We start from the raw sequence: 15,240 nt of genomic DNA on the forward strand, positions 1-15,240 counted from the left end.
CATGCTCCCATGGAGGGTATTACTCAGCAAGACTGATACTGAACAGCACAAACTCTGTTTTAATCTAAGCTGGTGAGACAGTCCTGATTCAAGTTCTGTTCTTTATAAGGTATCACCCAACCAAACACAGATGAGCTATCAAAGTCTCTTACCTGTAGAGGTATTCAAACCCATGTCCCCTGCATAGTGGGACAGCAGTAATAAAGACACTATTTAGCCATCCTGCTGAGGAAACCAAAGTGCATTAAGACACATAAAAGAACAAGTTAAGTGTGTCCAACAGAAGCCATAAAGATGCTGAGGGCACTGGAGCATCTCTCTTTGATGAGAAGAGGCTGAGAGGCCTGGGGCTGTTAAACCTGGATAAGGACAGAGAGGGGATCTTCTCAATGCTGATCAACAGCTAAAAGGTGGAGGTCCTGAGGATGCGGCTGGGCTCTTTGCAATGGTGCCCAGTAATAGGGCAACGGGCACAAAGCAGAACACAGGAAGTTTTGCTAAAACTTAAAAGAGAAACACCTTTGCTGTTGAGGGTGCCAGAGCCCTGGAGCAGGCCATCCAGACAGTGGTGGAGTCTTAGTCTCTGGAGACTTTCAAAACTTGCCCAGTCACATTCCTGTGCAACCTACTTTAGGTGATCCTGCTTCAGCAGAGGGGTCAGATTAGATGATCTCCAGAGGTCACTTCCAACCCCTACCATTCTGTGATTCTGTACTACAGAGAGTGTAATAATTTGCTGACTAATTAAAGCAACAACTTTAACAAGTTTACAGAAGAAGAGTGATATGTTATCTTCTCCTCTTAGCAAGGAAGGCACTGCCTTGACAAACAGCTCATACACAGATGCCTGAATGAGGGATAAAATTGTGCTGTGTTTTGCTGATTTCTTTTATAAGCCTTTTGTCACTCGCTCAGTCTTTCCCATGCACAGTCAACTGCTCCCTCCAAAACACATTTAATGTAAGAATTTGTGATAGTGGGAAAATGACATGACAGGAAGGTGTGACATTCACTGACAAAGAGCCCGAACCAGAGCACTGAGTGTTTGCAGGTAAACAAGAAGCAGAGCTGCTCAGCACCTCACAGGACAGACTGTCAAGGTTTTTCTGCAGGGTGTTAGGATGTCAAACCTGTGAGCTTTCACTACAGACTGCTGTAACTGCTGAGAGAGGATTCTTTGCTTTCAATACTACTACTGAAGTTAACTCCTTTTACACCACTGGAAAAAACACATGCCTAAAATTTTCTTTCAAGCTGCTCTATCAGTGAAGCAAGATTTGGCCTCCAAACCACAAACCATTGTACCTGATAATTATCCAGGTAGAAATGCACACTGAATTCCATGGAAGTTTGCATTTAGCCACACGCTACTTCCAATATACCACCAGTGAAGTTCACTGTTACAGAGCTCCTCAACTTTAAACAACAACAAAAAGCATTTCAAGTAGTAATTCCAAACTTCATTTTTGGTGGTCACAGGAGTCTCCGGCACTGGTGGGCTTTCACAGGACTGCTTGTTAAAGTAGCCCTTGTCTCAGTCTGGTGCAAATCTGACATAGAATTTTTTAATCTAGGAGTTTGGGTTTGTTTGGTTTTTAATGGTAAATGGAGAGCAAGACTCTGGGAAACTCAAGCACAGAGAAGGAACAGAATTTGAAGGCTTCATTTCATCAGTTTCATCCCTGGACATTTGAACCAATACACATAGGACATGTTTTGATAAGCAACATAAAGATAATCCCAGTTTAGTAGCCTGAAGAGGTGAAAAATCAGATGACAGAGAGTTTTTTTTTAATCTTTGAGCTCTAACTGATCAGACTATTACACACCACATAGACACCACTGTCCTTCCCTTCTATTTTCAATGCAGCTACATTTTATTAACTCAGTTCTGTCTCCCTTGATCAGAACTTCGATCTCTCCTGCCACTTTATAATCTGGGTGCTTTCTGGCAATCTGTAAAAGAACCCAGCTGATGGAAAACCTAGTTAGGCAGTCAGCTGAGCAAGCTGACCTGATATACAAAGGTATTTCTCTTCATACGCTCAGTATTTGCAACGGCTTCAGTGGTTCAGATTCCAGTGGTCTTGGCAGTTCCTGCCAACAGTGATGAAAACCCCTATCTTTGGTCTTCACAAAAAGCCTTGGGGCTGCAGCAAATTCATAAACTCCCCTCTTTTCTTCCTTGTGCCTTTCTGTCTCAATCTCATTACCATTGCTAACTTCATCTCTCCCTTGACCCTGCCTCCACTGGAACCCCTTCCCCTGATCACTTTCTGACTCAACTACCCATATTGCTTCTTTTCTGATCTTCAGAAACCCACACTCCGCAGTGAGAATAGCCAGACTGTCACTGCCATCTCAGAAACAGTGACAAATTTTGCCTGTAATGTCCCCTATTCCATTACATTTTTTCAACCTCCCTGTGCTCTCCAGAGCCTTTTCAAAACTAATTTTCGTTCTTCAAAGTTTCATGGGTTTTTCTTTCTCCTGCCACTCCACTGCACTCTCTCCCCCTTGCACTCTCATCCCAAAATCTTGTATTCCTTCCACAAGTCACAAAGCAATCAGAAGTTCATCCTTCACAATACAATGCGCAGTTAAATAAAAAAACACCCACACTTCCAGTCCAAAAGGCACATATACCAAACCTCTCTGCCTCACTATAAAGCTTCCTGCCATCCTCCACATCACTGCCTTGGATTTGCACAATTTTTACTTTTTTGAAACACTCTTATACTCCACAATCTACTCCTAACATTGCTCAGAAGTGCCTAACCAATTTTTCTGATCATACTCAGTCTTGCAAAAACATCCCAGTGTTGACTGGAGGGCTTCTCAGATCAAGGGTGGAACAAGGACACAGATAGAACACCTGACAGGTCTTCCTCCTTAAAATAATTCTAGTCTGCCTTCTTTTTTTTCTGAGTAGCTTCAAAGAAGTTTTGCTTACTTCCCAGGCTTGCGGGGGGAGGGGGAAAATTACAAATGTTTAAACCCCAGAAGATGCCATGAAAGAGAAATGACAATTATCACAGCTCTGCATAATCTTGGTCTCCTCTACATTCACTGATGCCACTTAAGTGTCCTAAACAAAAATATCTGCCACTCTTAAATGCAGTCCTAGGGAAAATAGTTACCTTCTTCCTGTTTTCAGTGATGTTTTCTCTTTCTATTTGAGTACCTATGTGAATAGTTTTTCTCCTTTTTATCACCTATTACTTGGATACTTTATATGAAAAGACTTATTTATACTGGCTTGTTTCTCACAACACCCCAGAAATCACACAACAGAAATTAATCCCAAAGATATGATTACAAGAACGAAGACTGAAAGCTGGTTTCTGCATTGGTCATTTGAGGAAGAAAAGAAAAAGGAAGAACGAAAAAGAAAACCACAACAAAACCCCAATCCCACACCAACTGAAAAAAACAAAACAAGTCAAAGCCCTATTCCAGCTAAAGAGCCCAAAAACACAGCTTCCCAATGGCCAAGTGACAGTGAGTTCAACAGGCCAGATACCACACAACTCCAATATTACAATAGATTTACTGCTTTGTTCATTGCCCTGGCCAGAAGGTATCTTGACATTGGAAAGGAACAGAAACAGGTCTCACTTCATCCCAGAATTTTTTTCTCAGCTCCTGGGATTGGCATCATACTCTTTCTGGCCCTGTGGCCTTCCTAGAAGAGATATGCTGTTTGATGCCTTCAGACTTACTTCACTTTAACCACCTCTTATTGACTTCCACCAAAATAAATTAACCAAATAAGTTCCTTTCTTCAGAAAGCAAATGCAGGATAGTCAGGGAAGAAGAGGAAAGAGAAGCAGCAAATGAAAGTTGTTCCCATTCTCCTTGCCCAATCACTTGAAAACAGTTAGCTATTTTTGGCAGGCTCTGAACGTTCAGTCACTCGTATGCAAGATGAGAAGCAAACGTAAAGTGAAGCACATGACAAACCTGCACTGATTGTGCATCACTATGGCTGCAGAGACCTTTCTCCCATTTACAGTCAGAAGAAAGACAACTTCAACATCTGCAGCGAAGGGTAGGATGGAGCACCTACACTCTATGATGGTCTTAAGCAACTATAAATCATGATTCCCCTAGGAAGTGGGTAAGTCTGCAATTCCCACCAACGGTACAACTCCCCAAAATGCCACTGCATCTTTATTTCACTTTAAAAGACTTTCACGGTTCAGGTGTTCCAGCTCTGCACACCATAAGAAGTGACAATGGCTTGCAGTGGCAATTGGCTCCATCATAGCTCCTTACTCTCTCACAGCACTCAAAAGGAACAAAGTCTAAGTGACAGCAGTTGGGAACACTGTGTATAATTACAATTAAAAAATTTAACATTCAGAGGGCAGCGCAGCTTGGACAGACTGGGATACAACAGCAACACAAGAAATCTGTCTGTAGAACAGAAAAGAGAGCTGCACAGAAATTCACAGCAGATATAAGAGCCAAAAGAAAAAGGTTTCTGTGCAAGCAATTTGAGAGCACACTCACAATGTGTGGAAGGAAGCCTAGGCTACCTGAACAAACGCTGTGGCCAATAGCAGTGAAAAATGTACCACAGAATCACAGAATGTCAGGGACTGGAAGGGACCTTCAAAGCTCATCCAGCCCAACGTCCCTGCCAGAGCAGGATCACCTGTACCAGATCACACAGGAACACATCCAGGCAGGTTTTTAGTATCTCCAGAGAGGGAGACTCCACAACCCCCCCCCCCCCCCCGAGCAGCCCGTTCCACTGCTGTCACCCTCACAGGAGAAAAAAATCCTCTTCATGTTTCCATGGAACAAGGAAGTTCCATGCCTCAACTTCCACCCATTGCCCCTTGTCCAGTCACTGGGCATCACCAAGCAGAGCCTGGCTCCATCCTCCGAGTATTCACCCTTTACATATTTACAAACATTGATGAGGTCACCTCTCAGCCTCCTCCTCTGCAAGCTAAAGAACCCCAGCTCCCTCATTCTCTCCTCATAAGGAAGAATTTCCACTCCATTTTTGTGGCTCTGCACTGGTCTAAGTTCCCTGAGATTCATTTTGAACTGAGAGGCCCAGAACTGGACACAATATTGCAGATGCAGCTTCAGCAGGGCAGTGTGGAGGGAAAGGAGAGCCTCTCTCAGCCTCCTAACCATGCTCCTTCTAGTACACCCCATGACGACAGGGGAAAAAAAAACCAAACAAAAATCAAACACAAACAATTTTTTTTTTTAAAGTGCCTGCCACCTTCAAAGATTTTGATGCCTCCTGAAAAAGTGGCAATAGAAACCAGCCAATAGAACAACAACAAAACACAAACAAATAAACAGAGGAAAGCTCTGAATCCAGTTGTGTGCCTGCTGGGCAGGTAAGAGAGTGTCACTTGGAGCTCAGTCTTCAATCCTCCCTGCTACCAGCTGTCTTCCCAGTGCCCCTCCTGTTATGCTTTTCATTCCAGTTCTTTCATACTTTCTTTCCATGGTATCTTTCTTATGAATATCCTGCACTTTGCCCCTTCATTTAGCAACAATCAGAAATGCTTCTAGAGTGTGAGGGGGGGAAAAAAAAGTCACCTCCAACAGAAGAGAAAAACCTCTGAGGATTCAATACACAAAATGAACAGGAAAAAAAACATATCCAACAATCCCAGATCGCTGCTAATTGCTGCTGGATTTGCAAACACAGACTATAGGGTGAGGGGAAAACTGTTCAGAACTCCTAAGCTTCTGTTATTAAACCAAGAGTGTGAATAAAACTGTTGTGAACCTCCTGGAAGCAGAGAGCTCACAGCCACCGCAGGGTCCCAGCATGGTGAGGGTTGGAAGGGACCTGTGGAGAACATCTACTCCAAGGCCTCTGCTAAAGTAGGGTCAGCTAGAGCAGACTGCACCGGATCTCACCTCGGTGGGATTTGAAAGTCTCCACAGGAGACTCCACAGCCTCTCTAGTCATCACCCCCTCCTGCTTCAGTTGCTGAGGGCCCAGGTGAAACCACTGACACACCAGAACAGCCACCCACTTCCACAAGAAAGAAAGAATTCCCTGCTTAACCTCACTGCCAGCCCAAGGAAAATGCAATTAGAAGGTTACCTTCATCATCAGGAGCTGAAGCCAAGCCACGGATCCCCTCTGCCACCAAGCCGCTGTGCAAGCTGGACTGTCGGTGTGCAGGTGTCACCAACAGCAGCCTCTATGAGGCAACGCTGAGGCTGCCTCGAGCTGGCCGCAGCCGGTTCCAACCAGTTGCACAACGGCCGCACAGCCCCACCTCATCAGCAGGTGCTTGGCGAGGTGAGGACAGAGCTGCCCTGACCTGGCCACAGCCAGTTCCGGCCAGTTCCACAGTGACCCCTCTGCAGCAGCAGGAGCTTTGCGAGGGGAGGGCAGAGCTGCCCTGACCTGGCCACAGCCGGTTCCGGCCAGTTCCACAGTGACCCCTCTGCAGCAGCAGGAGCTTTGCGAGGGGAGGGCAGAGCTGCCCTGACCTGGCCACAGCCAGTTCCGGCCAGTTCCACAGTGACCTCTCTGCAGCAGCAGGGGCTTGGTGAGGCTGCCTCAAGCTGCACACAGGTGGTTCCAGCAGCTGTGGCCAATTCCAGCCAGTGCCCCCAAGAGCACCAGTGCAGGTTACAAGCAAGCCCAGCAGTAACAACTCCCATTCCCTGTCCCTGCTGGGGCAAGAAGAGGTACAGAAGTTGGGAGTGAAGCAGTGAAATTGAGCCTGGGGAAAAGGGGAGGGGTAGCAAAAGTGCTTTATTTTTTGCCTTTGCTTCTCATCATCCAACTCTGTTCTACTTGGCAATAACATAATTTCTCCCAAGCCAAGGTTGTTTTGCCCATGTGTCTGACTAGTAAGTAATCAGCCTGTCTCCATCCAGGAACTTTTCCATCATATTTTCTCCCCCTGTCCTACTGAGAAGGGTGAGAGAGAGGAGCTGGGTAGGTGTCTGGCAGCTGGCCACAGTCACCCACCCACACAAGTATTTTCCCTCTTGGCACAGGATGTTTTATAGGGATAGAGAAGGAAGAAGATTAGAAAAATAATCACATGGGTACTAACATGACTGCTGATGAAATCCTAGATCTGTGTTGCCAGTCTCAGTTGCTAAAGGAGGCAGAAAACCCCCAGAATGGGCATCTTCACTAAAAAATCCTGAAACGATAATTATAAAATGGAGCTTGTTTCAAAGAATGAGAATCAGGCAACAGGGAGCCAGAAGAGAGATGAAACCCAGCAAAATGTCTGTGGACCACTCCTAGAATCATTAAGGTTGGAAAAAATCCTCTAAGTACACTAAGTCAACCATCAATCCAACACTATTATGCCCACTAAGCCATGTGCCAAAGTGCCATGCCTACTTGTTTTCTGAACACCTCCAGGGATGATGTCTCCACCACCTCCCTGAGCAGCCTGTTCCACTGACCACTCTGTCAGGAAAGAAAGTTTTCCAATATCCAACCTAAACCTTGCCTGGCACAATTTGAGGCCATTTCCTCTCATCCTGCCACTGGTTACTTGGGAGAAGTGTCAGTTCGGTTTGGATGAGGATTACACAATGTGCGAATCTGATCTGATCTCACTAAGACAAAAGAAATTTGTCTGAAGTGGGGCAGTAACTACAAGCACATATATCAAAAATACCAAGCACTGATTATATAATTTATTATTTAAGCAACCAGCAGAGCCTTGCATCAGTTACATCGAGCCTCAACTGAAAAGCATCTAGAGATTGCTGGGGCCACAGCACAGAGCAATCTCTATAAATACATCTTCATTTCAGCTACAATCACAACCGCAGCGTCAAAGGTAACGAACCACTGCTAGTGCAGATCCAGGCAGTCCTGAATGGCATACACATGATGCAACCCAGGCCAGTGGCAACTCAACTGCTATTTCAGGAATATTTCTTCTTCCCATTTCATTTCAGTCCCCCTCCTCCCTCCCACCTCAGAGTGATGCTCTAATTATTCAAATAACGTAAGCAGTGTTCAATCCATGCCAGCCCTTTCTTCCTTTAGCTCTGACCTTGCCTTACACACTGCTCTCACAAAACTAATTAAGTGGAGAACAGTATCACTTTACACTCCCTTCATGGAAAGAACTGAATTTGTTACCTGCCTGGGGGTGCAACAAATTATTTTTGCCTTCATTACTTCCAGCAAAATAACACAAACACTGAGCAGGAAACCAGATCATGCAACTTAAGGAAACCTTTACCCAAGTTACTACACAATAGAAGTATTCTCTAAATAGCATATTTGTCTTGTTGGTTCATTTTGGGTTTTTAACACATGTCTTTTTATGTAACCTTAGCCAAGACATGTTCTGGGAAAAGAAAATAATTTTGTTAAGCTAAGAGACGTAGTTGAGGAAAGAAAAACCATGTCTGGGGCACGCAGACCCTAAAGCCAGACTCAACTAAAAGGGATCCAAGCAGCTCAGAAAGCTTCAGTCCCACAAAAGAGAGCTGAACCCACCAAATCTGTAAAAGCATTTGGTAATCAGTGCAATTCCTTTCCAGTATGCAATAACCGACAAAAACACCTTGGTCCTAAAATCCCTAACTCCTGGGATGTGAAGCTTGTCCTCTCAAATTTAGCAACAGTTTGTGTCCATTCAGGACTGGCCACACACCTGGATTCACACACAGAGGATTTCATAAAAGCACAGATTTGCTGCTTGCAGGGAGTGAGGAACAGGATTTACCAGGTCTGTGCTGCAGAAGCAGCGATTCCTCTAACTCTCTTTTCCAAAACACACTTTCACAATCACACGCAATAAGAAACAGAGGAAGAACATTAACATTAATTTGACCCAAGACTACCTGAAGTGTATAGAGACCAGTGCCTTGCAAGAACTGCCTGCAAACACAAATGCATGCTATGACAATTCTCCAGCATGCTGTGGGTGGCCACAGACCAGAGATGTCAGATACAAGCCACAGAATCATAGAAATATCCAGGTTGCAAAAGAGCCTCAGGATCACCAAGTCCAACCTGTAACCCTACTATACAAGATTTGCCCTAAACCATAGTCCTAAGCACCACATTCAAACAACCCTTAAACACATCCAGAGTGGGTGACTACACCACCTCCCAGGGCAGCTCATTCCAGCGGTCCCTGACCACTCTCTCTGTGAAAAACTTTTTCCTAACGTCCAACCTAAACCTACCCTGTCTCAGCTGGAGGCCATTCCCCTTTTTCTGTCTCCAGTTACCTGTGAGAAGAGACCAGCAGCAGCCTCTCCACGATGTCTCTTCAGGTACCTGTAGACAGCCATGAGGTCTCCCCTCAGCCTCCTCTTTTTCAAACTGACCATCCCTAGTCACTCTTCATAAGATTTACTCTGTAGGCCCTTCCCCAGCATCCTTGCCCTCCTCTGGACCCACTCCAGCACGTCCACATCTCCCTTGCATTGTGGTGCCCAAAACTGAACACAATACTCGAGATGTGGCCAAAACCAACTCCAAGGGGACAATCACCTCTCTCCTCCTGATGGACACAGCATTTTTAATCCAAGCCAGGATGCCATTGGCCTTCTTGGCTGCCTGGGCACACTGCTGGATCCTGTCTATTAAAACCCCCAAATCCCTTTCTGCCAAGCAGTTCTCCAGCCACACTGCCCCAGGCCTGCAGTGTTGCTTGGAGTTGTTGTGATCCAAGTGCAGGACCTGGCATTTGGCCTTGTTGAAACTCATCCCATTAATGTTGGCCCATTGATCTAGCCTATCTAAGGCCCTTTGAAGAGCCTCTCTACCCTCATTCAAATCAACATACCCTTCTGCCTCTGCTGTGGATGCTGGTACTCATCTCTTTGCACAGCCCTGAAATGCTCTGTGGGACTATTCATCCTCCATCCTTCATCTGTCTGGGAGTTTTTCCCTTTGAAGAAGAGATTTAGCATCTGTCAAGAAGCAACTAACACTAAATTTTCCTCTAAAAGAAAAAAAGAAGAAAATTTACTATCTTTTCTACCTTCTATACAACACAAGCTCTTTGGCATGGACAGCAGTCTCATGAGGACCAACAGCATCACAAACCCCAGAGTTTGGAGCTTGTCCCTGAAAAAAATGCCATGCTTGGGATGCCTTCAGCTAGCACTGAAAACCATTACAGAGCATGGGCACAAGTGTGCTGGCATCTTGATCTCAAAGGACATCTTCATTTTTTAATTGCTGATGTTTCACCAACAGATGTCAGATGTCAGCTTGGGGCTAGAAGGAAGGAGGTTTCTTTCGTAAATGTATCTTTTATAAAGAGTTAGTGTAGTTTGTGAAACCAAACCCAGTCACAGATAATGAGTCATAACAGGAGGTAGTTACTGTAAATATTCCAAGCATGGGCACATTAACAGCCACCCACTAATCAGAGGCAATGCCACGGGCAGAGACAGAGAACTCCCACTGGTGTCAGTGGGGAATTTTGAATGGATCAGGACCTCAGCCAAGAGCTGAGTATCTATTGTAACCTGCAACATTAATATCCAGGATGGGGTGGGTCATGCCTCAGATTTTGGCTGTCACTTTTCAGTGGGCGAAGCAGGCACTTAGTCAAAGTGGATCTGCAATCTCAAGTTTCAGACAGGAGGCACAGAGATTTCTAGTGTGAAGCAAACACAATAAAAGCATTGAGTTTACTCTTATTTTAGTGTCCTTAAACATTTAGGAAACAAACACAAGTTCTGATGCCTAAGTCAGTAGCATCAAATGACTACAGTAAGACCCAATCTACTGTCTGAATAGAAATGAAGTTCATAATTCCAGCTATAGCTGCTGGTGAAGCGTGGTGGGACTTTTTGCCTGAGTTGCTAAAGAACTGGCATCCAAACTCCTGACAAAAAGACAAAGAAATGCTCTGCCTCGCCCCAGAGCTGTCCAAGAAGCAGATAAGGGCACCTAAACCACGCTCCCTTCCCCCTTCTCTCATGGGTCTGCACTTGTGCTAATTTTGATTCAGTGGACTCAGACCAAGACATGGTCAGCTTACATGTTGCCTCTGCACAGCTCTTCTTCAGTCCTTGAAGTAAGTTGCTTTCTCATGATTCAGTACTATAGAAATATAACTGTTGAGATCAGCTTCTTTATTTTTGTCAGCTTTTCTACAGACCTTTCAATCACAAGCTGCACTATATTATACTCCCATAAAGCCAGGGAAAGCAGTAATAGATACCTCAAAATTCTGACTTCTATTTTTCCTGCCAAGCGCTTTCTTTAAAGTGCTTTGCTTTCTGCTGTAACTAAATTAGAATAGTACCTACACTTCCGAAGCCTTCACCCTTACTGTCACTATTTCCACACACTCTTCTCAGATTAGAAGCTATCAGCTTCGAAAATACTCCTCCTAATTTGCTTTCTGTAGACGGAAATACACTCTGCATTTTCACACTGCTTACAGACTTCTGGGCAAAGCTATCAAAGTTTCCTGCAGCGAGAGCACAGTGACAGGAAGAGACCCTTCATGCATCTGTCTCATGGGGAAGGCAACGGTACATAATCCAACTGTGAAAAGAAAAACAAATGCAGATGAATCCATTCCCTGGATTTAGGTTCAGGTTCTCTATTCAGTCTCTTGACTTTCCTTGGGGAAGCCACAGAAACTGCAAAGTAGCCTCTGTAAAGAGTCTGGCTGTAACACCACACAGCACAAGCTCCTTAAGGCCCAGATCCAAAGCACAAGGACTTCAGCTGGTCTCAGGTGACTTTCTAATGCCCTCAATTCTGCCATCCATGCCTTTCTCTCAAATCAAAGGTTCACAATAAGTTGCGTTGGTACAGCTCCAGGGTTCACTGGGGACGCTGGATAGACTGCTCTCACAGGGCAAAGCAAAACCTTTCTGAGGGAGATCTGAGGAAAGTCACCTGTCCTGCCACACAAGTGGCTCTCAACACACCACCTGTGCGGCAGAAGATCTAATTAGTGAGAGCTGCACTGATGCCAGTGAGAATGTAGCTATGGGTATTTCTTGAGTTCAAAACCAACTTCCATTGAGGAAAACCTCTTACCAGCCACCAGACTACCACTGCAGCATACTGAGCTGTTGTTACTCAGATCCTCGTACTCCTGCTAACCCCCAGAGAGACTGCGAATTGAAAAGAGACACAAGAACCTGTCCCACCAGCAGCAGGGCCAAGCCTGCTCTCTGAAACAGGCTGTTTGCTACTACAAACAGCCACTGCCCTGCAGCAGCAGCACTGCCAAATCTACCTTTGTGAGGCAGCTTGGAGGCTACCTGGGCTTGCAATATCCTGCAGCTCTCTGACACTCAGACTCAAACACACACACAAACAACAACAATCACCCAAAGCAACAATAAATAAAATCAATGCCATAATCTTATACTTCTACACTGTTTACACTAAAGTTAATGCAGCATTTTGCAGAACATAAAGGTGTGCATCTCTGACTTCATTATGCTAATTTATAAGATATACTTAGACTGGGTCAGTTAACTCTCAAACACTCACAGTCAGTCTCAAAAGTAGTCAAATTTTGAGGAAAAGAGTCAACACTGATTTTTCTAGTCAGGACAACAAACTCTGAAGAGAGCAGTTACTCTCTAAGAAAAGGTATTTAAAAACAAACAAAAATTACCAATATTTCTTTCAAAATAGGGTTTGGGACTTGGTTTACACCTGCTCAACTCCACTGAAACCACCACAGGCTTTGCAAGAGAGAGAAATTCAACTGAAAACACTTGTTCCAAGACAGTAACTACTTGTGCTGATCCTGCCAAAATCCATGGCCTTTCAAGATTCACTCTGAATCAGGCTTTCCCACAAAGACTCACCTAAAAGCTGGTTGCTGAAAGTGCCACTCAACAGCTTACACCAGGGAGCTCTTTACATTAGAGATGAATGTAGCCCTTCCCAAGTTCTGCAGAGAGCTACAGCTAAGTCCCATCTCATGCACCACCCCAAAAGGCATAAGGAAAGCTTCAGGAGTCAGAAAGGCTGACACTACTCTTACTAACAAAGTGTTTCACATCTGTTATGCAAATGTAGCCCCGGGACACCTGCGTTTACAGCAGGTACTGAAGTTACATCATATATCTCACAGAATGTGGGCACATGGATACATCACTGCAACGAGCTACGCTCACACGAAACTCGATTACGTTGGTCTCTGAAGGAGTAGTTAACTAACTCTGGAACATGCAGGCTTCTGTTGGGACTAAAGCATACCCAGTGTCACAGCATGGCTGCAGAAATGGTATCCCACTCCTTCTAGGCAAATTAGTCCCATTATATTAAATAAAAAAAAAACCAATATATAAAGAACCAAACCAGCCAGCTTGCTAGCTGGCTAGATCAAAATGAAACATTCCCCTTAAGAGCAATAATATGATCACCCAAAGAAAATTCAGATAGTTTAGAGGATTAAAAAAAAAGCAAACCACAACCACTTCCTATTTTAGTCTATGCAGGAGGCTAAAGAAGGCCATATAGCCTATATATTAACTGCTAAACACCACATTACACATTGACTGATAAATGCCACTTCCCTGCCACTGTGCCTGGACCCTTTTAAAATGCATATTTCACAGACCACAACCATCACTTGTCTGCAGCAGTGCCAAACCACCTTAGAGCAGGAAGAGATGGTACATGTCTATCTAAAACTGCCTCTTTACTTTATGATAAGGCAGAAAGTTTTCATATGAGCTCAAGGAGCATATCAGCATCTCCTGGTAGCAGAGTATCAGCATCAACTGTTTCTCCTGGGATCCCCAGAACGCACACCTTCTGGTACATAATCACCACAGGAATCCACACCTTGCACTTCAAGTCATTACCGACTCATTACCAGAAGATACAAATGTCTTAGCCCCTGTGTTCTGAAATACAGATATGTCCCCAAACCTCTGCACAGGCAATTTCAAAAAGGTGTTAATATGACATTGAAACTTGTAATCATACCACAAAATGGACTAAGTTTGATTACTTTTTTGAAGAACACAAGCTTTCTAGGAAACACAGCACCAGCACAACAAAGTCTTTTCATGGAGGATTGTAACACAGTTCTAGATTGTGCAAAACGATTCCTCAGGAAGGCAGAAATCTTTTGTTCTGCATTGCTTCATAAATTATTTAAAGAGCATTTTCATCAATAAGGCCACCATAAAAATTTAATATTCAACATGAAAGAAAACAATGTAAAGACAGAAGAAAATATATAAAAGTTTGTTTGTTTTTTTTTTAAAGGTAAGGTCTTCCAGTGCCTCTGAATGGTAAACTTTATTGTGGCGGTGTGAAAAATAAAAAGCTGATGAAAATGCTAAGGTCGTGAACATAATACAGTGAGAACTGTAAAGAGAGAGAAGGGGGGAAATATGTAAGGAAAACAAAACAGGTCTCAAAAACCCAGTGTTGAATACAAACTTTCACAATCAAGAAACCAAGAAGTTCTTTTAAAAAAAAATAAACAGAAAGGAAGAATTGGTTTGATCTGGCCTTGTAGGCTACTAAAAAAAGTAAAGTGCCTATTATGATTTATAGAACTAGTCAATAAGAAGCAGATTTATGCCTCTTTCCGGGAGGCCCAGGGCATCCCCTTCTTATGGGTATCACCCCCGCAGCGCCAGCCCTACCGCACAGGTGTAGGATAAGGAGACGCACAGCTTTACCTACACACACAACTACTGCTGGAGGGCCACCAGCCGCCTCTCGCATGTGCTCCTACAGCCCCGGGGGCAGCTAACTCCGTAGAGGAGCTGCGTCCGAACCCACTCAGGGCTGTGCATGCACCCGCACACCCCGGGGCATGCACCCCCGGGAAAGGACACACAGCATGCAATGTACCCTCTCCTCCCGGGCATGCACCCCTTCCTCTGCATGCCCCCCTTCCTCTGCAAGCCCCCGCGCTGTCCTGCCGGTCCCGGGGGACAGCCGGGTTAGGGCAGCACCCCCTCCACCGACTCCAGCTGGGGGGTGGAGAAGGGGACACATGCAGCACCCCCGCCCCTCGGCACCGGCGGTGCCCCAGCTCCGCGTCTCCATGGCGATGGCTCCCCCCCGCTCTACCGCCCCGGCACACCGGGGCCGCCTGCAGCGCTGAGCCCCGGTTCGGTCCGCGGTGCGGGGAGCCAGCTGGCCATGGCGTGGGGGGCAATACTTTTGCCGGTGCCGCATTGAGCACACTCCCCGTGCCGGGGTGCCAGTGCAGTGCCTCGTATACGACGCACAGCAGGGCACCGCTTCCCCCAACCCGTGCCTAGGGGTAGAGGTTCCCCGAGCTATGGACT

The 15,240-nt window shown here is 45.2% G+C and overlaps 1 protein-coding gene across 7 annotated transcripts in view; it reads right to left on the reverse strand.

Annotated features, from left to right (window-relative positions):
• FGF13 (fibroblast growth factor 13) overlaps positions 1 to 15,240 on the reverse strand; it is a 424,907-nt gene that overhangs the window by 321,455 nt on the left and 88,212 nt on the right. The gene's annotated exons all lie outside the window — the stretch shown is intronic.

The sequence above is a fragment of the Pogoniulus pusillus genome, chromosome 19, assembly GCF_015220805.1.
Source record: "Pogoniulus pusillus isolate bPogPus1 chromosome 19, bPogPus1.pri, whole genome shotgun sequence".
NCBI lineage: Eukaryota > Metazoa > Chordata > Aves > Piciformes > Lybiidae > Pogoniulus > Pogoniulus pusillus.